Below are 6,144 nucleotides of genomic sequence, written 5' to 3'. Positions count from 1 at the left end.
CAAGAGTTTGAGGTTGCTGTGAGCTATAATGCCAAAGCACTCTGCGGAGAGCAACAAAGTGAGACTCTGTCTCAAAAAAAAAAAGAAAAGATTTTTACAGGCAGCACCTGTGGCTCAAGGAGTAGGGATCCAGCCCCATATACCAGAGGTGGTGGGTTCAAGCCCGGCCCGGCCAAAAACTGCAACAAAAAAAGAAAGAGAGAAAGAAAGAAAAGATTTTTACAATCTCTAGCCTGACACCAGGTGTGAAGAACAAAGTAGTTCATTAAAGACTTCAATTGTTGAACTTAAGCCTCAAGTGTTCGGTATTCTGTGCTTTTAGATGAGTGTCAATATCCTGTGCAAGGATCTCATGGCTATTGTCTGGACAGTTCTTCTCTCATGGAAGTTCTACACCCCTTCTCAAGTGGGAGGGAACTCTAACCCTAAAGACAAGAATCTGGTAAACCTGCACCTGGTCCTTGCTATAGAGATTTTTGTGGATCCTTCTTGTGAATGGCTTGTTCATTGGCACCTTAGGAGTCATACTGCAGAGCCCAATGGAGAGGCACGATGATGTCTTTCCATTCTCCCCATACTACCTCCAACACATACTACCTCCCACATACTACTTCCAACAGAATAACCAAATCCAAAGGAACTTCAGTGAACTCACGGGCACAGATGTCCATGTGTCTAAAAGTATGTGCTATCATTTGAATTTTGACCCTGACTCTGCTCCTCGGGTTACAAGGGTTTATGATTCTGCGCAAAGTAGTGATTCTGTAGCTATGACAAGCCTTACAGAGCAGGTAAAAAGACTTGCAAAATATGAATGGTACTGGGAGGCAATCACATGCAAAGAGGCAGAAGCTAGCAAATGTGCTTAGATTTTTTTTTTTTTCTTGTTCGGAATAGTGCTGATGACTGTTATCTTTTAAGCTCCAGCTTTCACTCCCATGGTAAAACACTTCACACCAGAATTGAACATTCAAATTGTAGGTTTTGCTTTTATGGACAACCAGATGTAGAAGGACAATTAGTTGATTTAATGCAGTGGTTCTCAACCTGTGGGTCACGACCCACAGGAACTGTATTAAAGGGCCATGGCATTAGGAAGGTTGAGAACCACTGATCTAATGAAACATTCACCCAGGACTCTAAAAAATGGAGCTTTTTGTTATTCAAGCTCTCAGTTGCCTGGATCTGCAATTTGCCCCGTCAGACAGACTAATCCAATATCACAACCCATGCAGGTTCATTCTTTGCGGTCTCTGTGCCATTTCCTTATGTCAGCATTTCAGCATGGACTTATTTAAAAAACTGCCTTTGCCAAACAAAACGAAGGATTATTTACAGGAGAAGGATTGCTAAAAGATTATAAAACCCCTGTATCTTGTACTCTGGGATCAAGAAAAAGAGATTGGTATACAATTCACAAACTTTTATAGCTATCAAATTTGCTTGTCATAACCATTTCAGCTTTAGGCCTCTTCACCGTGGCAGGTACCCTCCTCGCTGGCGCCTCGGGCGAGACTGTAGATATGAGCACCTCCTGGGGGAGCCCCGATAGGTGCGGTTCGCGCTCTGCTTGGCAGGCTTAGGGCTTTCTCTCTACGCTCTGACGTGAAGGCGGTACGCCCCCTTCGCTTTGCGAAGTGGGCACAGCCATCAGCTGTTCGCGGGTCTTCTCCTCCAGGTGGGGCCAGGGCTTCGGGCTGGTAGAGCACGTGCTGGGACCAGACAATATCCTCAGTCAATCCAACAGCATATACGGTTGCATCTTCTACACACTACAGCTGTTGTTAGGTTGCCTACGGACACGCTGGGCCTCGATCCTGCTGGTGTTGAGTTCCCTGGTGTCTCTGGCTGGCTCTGTCTATGTGGCCTGGATCCTGTTCTTCGTGCTCTATGATTTCTGCATCGTTTGCATCACCACCTAGGCCATCAATGTGAGCCTGATGTTGCTAAGTTTCCAGAAGGTCCCAGAACCCCAGGACAAAGTTAAGGGGCACTGAGCCCTCACCCCAAGCCAGGCTGACTATGTCTCCTTTGCTTTGGCATATGAGCCTTGCTCAAGCAGGTCGCTAGAAGGCTTACTAGATACCTCCCTCCTCCAGCTACAAGACCCAAACACAAGACATGGACCAAGTATGCCATGTTCTCTTTTTTCTGCCCACTCCCTTTGGTTCTGTCCCCAAGGGCTGGTTTCCAAAGCTCCTGCCATTGCTCAAGGAGGGGAGGTTCTGAGCAATAAAATTTCTAAAAAATAAAACCATTTCAGCTTTAAGTGTCAAAGACTAAGGAGGCTCTGCACTAGTAGCACAGTAGTTAGAGTGCCAGCCACATACACCAAGGCTGGTGGGTTTAAACCTGGCCCTAGCCAGCTGAACAACAATGAAAACTACAACAACAACAAAAATAGCCAGGTGTTGTGGCAGGCACCTATAGTCCCAACTACTTGGGAGGCTGAGGCAAGAGAATCTCTTAAACCCGAGAGTTGGAGGTTGCTGTGAGCTGTGATGCCACACACTCTACTGGGGGTGACATAGTGAGACTCTGTCTCAAAAAAACAAATGAACACATACACAACATGTATACATTTATTTTATTTTCTCAGTTTCCATGGATCAGGAATACAAGCATAGGTTAACTGGGTTCTCTGCTCACGATCTCACGTGCTGAAATCAAGGCATTGGCCAGGCTTCCAAACTCATGTAGTTATAGCAAGATTATTATTTTTTTTAAGAGACAGAGTCTCACTTTGTCACCCTCAGTAGAGAGCTGTGGTGTCACAGTTCACAGCAACCTCCAGCTCTTGGGCTTAAGGATTCTCTTGCCTCAGCCTCCTGAGTAGCTGGGACTACAGGCGCCCGCCACAACGCCCGTCTATTTTTTAGTTGCAGTTGTCATTGTTGTTTAGTTGGCCTGGGCTGGGTTCGAACCCTCCATCCTGGGTGTATGTGGCTGGCGCCCTACCCACTGAGCTAAGAGCACAGCCCAAACTATTATTATATTTTTTAATGGTAAGACCCAAACATGTTAAAGGCTGAGGAAAAAATGCTACAAGTAGAAATCAGAAAGAGAAAAGGTAATTAATGGAGCAGGGTTCTGAAAGAGATTAAGAAGGATAGCACTGGCTGGACACCTGTAGCTCAGTGTCTAGGGCCCCAACCACATACACTGGAGCTGGCAGGTTCAATCCAGCCCGGGCCTGCCAAACAACCAAAAAATAGCCAGGTGTTGTGGCGGGCACCTGTAGTCCCAGCTACTTGGGAGGCTGAGGCAAGAGAATCGCTTAAGCCCAGGAGTCTGAGGTTGCTATGAGATGTGACCCCACCGCACTCTACCCAAGGCAACAAAGTGTGACTCTGTCTCGAAAAAAAAAAAAAAAAAAAAAAAAGCTCAGCACCCATAGCACAGTGGTTATGGTGCCAGCCACATACATGGAGACTGGCAGGTTCAGTGGCTGGCGGGTTTGAACCCAGCCCAGGCCAGCTAAACAACAATGACAGCTGCAACAGAAAATAGCTGGGCGTTGTGGCGGGCACCTGTAGTCCCAGTTACTTGGGAGGCTGAGGCAAGAGAATCGCTTAAGCCCAGAAGTTGGAGGTTACTGTAAGCTATGTTGCCATGGCACCAAGGGCGACATAGTAAGACTATGTCTCTAAAAAAAGAAAGAGATGGCATTTTAGGACAAGACTATGGCTCACACCTGTAATCCTAGCACTCTGGGAGGCTGAGGCAGGAGCATTGCTTGAGCTCAGGAGCTGGGAACCAGCCTGAGCAGAGTGAGTCCCCATCTCTTCTTTAAAAAAGAGAGAGAGAGACACAAAAGAAAAAAGAAAAAAATAGCCAGGTGCCCTGGCACAGGCCTGTAGTCCCAGCAACTGGGGAGGCAGAGGCAGAAAGATAAGTTGTGCCTAGGACTTGAGAGTTCTGCGGTGAGCTCTGATAGGGCCAGTGCACTCCAACCTGGGTGACAGAATGAGACCCTGTCTCTGAAAAGTAAAAAATAAAAAGTCAAATAGCCGGGTGTTGTGGCGGGCGCCTGTAGTCCCAGCTGCTCGGGAGGCTGAGGCAAGAGAATCATGTAAGCCCAAGAGTTAGAGGTTGCTGTGAGCCATGTGACGCCATGGAACTCTACCCGAGGGCGGTACAGTGACACTCTGTCTCTACAAAAAAAATAAATAAATAAAAAGTCTAAGCCACAAAAGATAAAAAAAAAAAAAAAGTCTAAGCCAGGCTCTGTGGTGGGCGCCTGTAGTCCCAGCTACTTGGGAGGCTGAGGTGAGAGAATTGCTTAAGCCCAAGAGTTGGAGGTTGCTGTGAGCTGTGACGCCATGGCATTCTACCCAGGGCAACATAGTGAGACTCTGTCTCAAAAATAAAAAAATAAAAATAAACAGAAAAGTCTACCTAGGATGGCAGAAGATATTTGCAATTCATATAACTAAAAAGGATAACTATCTTGAACATCCATATTCATGTTTAAAATGACTATATGGCTGGGCATAGTGGCTCATGCCTGTAATCCTAATACTCTGGGAGGCCAAGGTGGGTGGATTGCCTGAGCTCAGGATTTCGAGACAACCCTGAGCCAGAGAAGACCTCGTCTTTAAAATAGCGGGGTATGGGTGGCACCTGTGTCAAAGGAGTAGGGTGCCGGCCCCATATACTGGAGGTGACCGGTTCAAACCCAGCCCCGGCCAAAAACTGCAAAATAAATAAATAAATAAAATAGCGGGGTCTTGTGGTGAGTGCCTGTAGTCCTACCTACTTGAGAGACTGAGGCAAGAGGATCACTTGAGCCCAAGAGTTTGAGGTTGCTGCGAGCTATGATGTCATGGCACTCTACCAAGGGCAACAAAATGAGACTCCGTTTCAAAAAAAAAAAATGACTATATGTCAGCTGGATGCAGTGGCTCATGCCTATAATCCTAGCACTCCAGGTAGCCAAGGGGGGTGGATTGCCTGAGCTCAGGAGTTCAAGATGAGCCTGAGCAAGGGTGAGACCCTGTTTACTAAAAATAGAAAAACTAGCCGGGCATCCTTGTGGGATGTATTCCCAGCTATTCAGGAGGCTGAGGCAGGAGAATAACCTGAACCTAGGAGTTTGAGATTGCTGTGAGCTGTGATGACATAGCACTCTACCCAGGGCAACATAGTGAGACTCTGTCTCAAAAAAAAAAAAAAAAAGGACTATATGTTAATAACAAAAAGATAAGTCTGGCCAGGCTCCATGGTTCAAGCCTATAATCCTAGAACTTTGGGAGACTGAGGCGGCAGGATCCCTGGAGCTCAGGAGTTCAAGACCAGGCTAACGAACAGTGAGACTCCCATCTCTACTAAAAATAGAAAAACTAACTGGGCACTGTGGTGGGCACCTGTAGTCCCAGCTACTTGGGAGGCTGAGACAGGAGGATCACTTGAACCCAAGAGTTTGAGGTTGCTGTGATCTAGGCTGAGGTCATGACACACTAGCCTGAGTAATACAGTAAGACTCTGTCTTACAAAAAGGAAAGAAACATAAGTTATCTGGATCAGGGAAGAGTTCTTTATTTTATTTTATTATTATTTTTTTTTGAGACAGAGTCTCACTATATCATCCTCGGTAGAGTGCTGTGGCGTCACAGCTCACGGCAGCCTCCAACTCTTGGGCTTAACTGATTCTCTTGCCTCAGCCTCCTAGTAGCTGGGAATACAGGTGCTTGCCACAACGCCCGGTTGCTTTTTGTTTGCAGTTGTCATTGCTGTTTAGCAGGCCCTGGCCGGGCTCCAACCACCAGCCTTGGTGTATGTGGCCTCAGCCTCCCAGAGTGCTAGGATTATAGGCCTGAGCCACCATGTGGGCCAACTTTACCTTTATAGATCACAGCAATTAGCTAGACAAATGTCTACAGATATTGGCTCGGCGCCCGTAGCACAGTGGTTACGACACCAGCCACAGACACTGAGGGTGGCGGATTCGAATCTGGCCCAGGGCAACTAAACATTTGCAACAAAAGAATAGCCGGGCATTGTGGTGGGTACCTGTAGTCCCAGCTACTCAAGAGGCTGAGGCAAGAGAATTGCTTGAGCCCAGGAGTTGGAGGTTGCTGCGAGCTGTGACACTCTGGCATTTTACTGAGGGTGACATAATAGACTCTGTCTCAAAAAAAAACA

The 6,144-nt window shown here is 46.9% G+C and overlaps 1 pseudogene; it reads left to right on the top strand.

Annotated features, from left to right (window-relative positions):
* Positions 1–1,508: 1,508 nt before the first annotated feature.
* Positions 1,509–2,190, top strand: LOC128577137 (vitamin K epoxide reductase complex subunit 1-like; annotated as a pseudogene).
* Positions 2,191–6,144: the final 3,954 nt, after the last annotated feature.

The sequence above is a fragment of the Nycticebus coucang genome, chromosome X, assembly GCF_027406575.1.
Source record: "Nycticebus coucang isolate mNycCou1 chromosome X, mNycCou1.pri, whole genome shotgun sequence".
Taxonomy (NCBI): Eukaryota; Metazoa; Chordata; class Mammalia; order Primates; family Lorisidae; genus Nycticebus; species Nycticebus coucang.
This window is presented reverse-complemented; position numbering and strand designations above follow the sequence as displayed.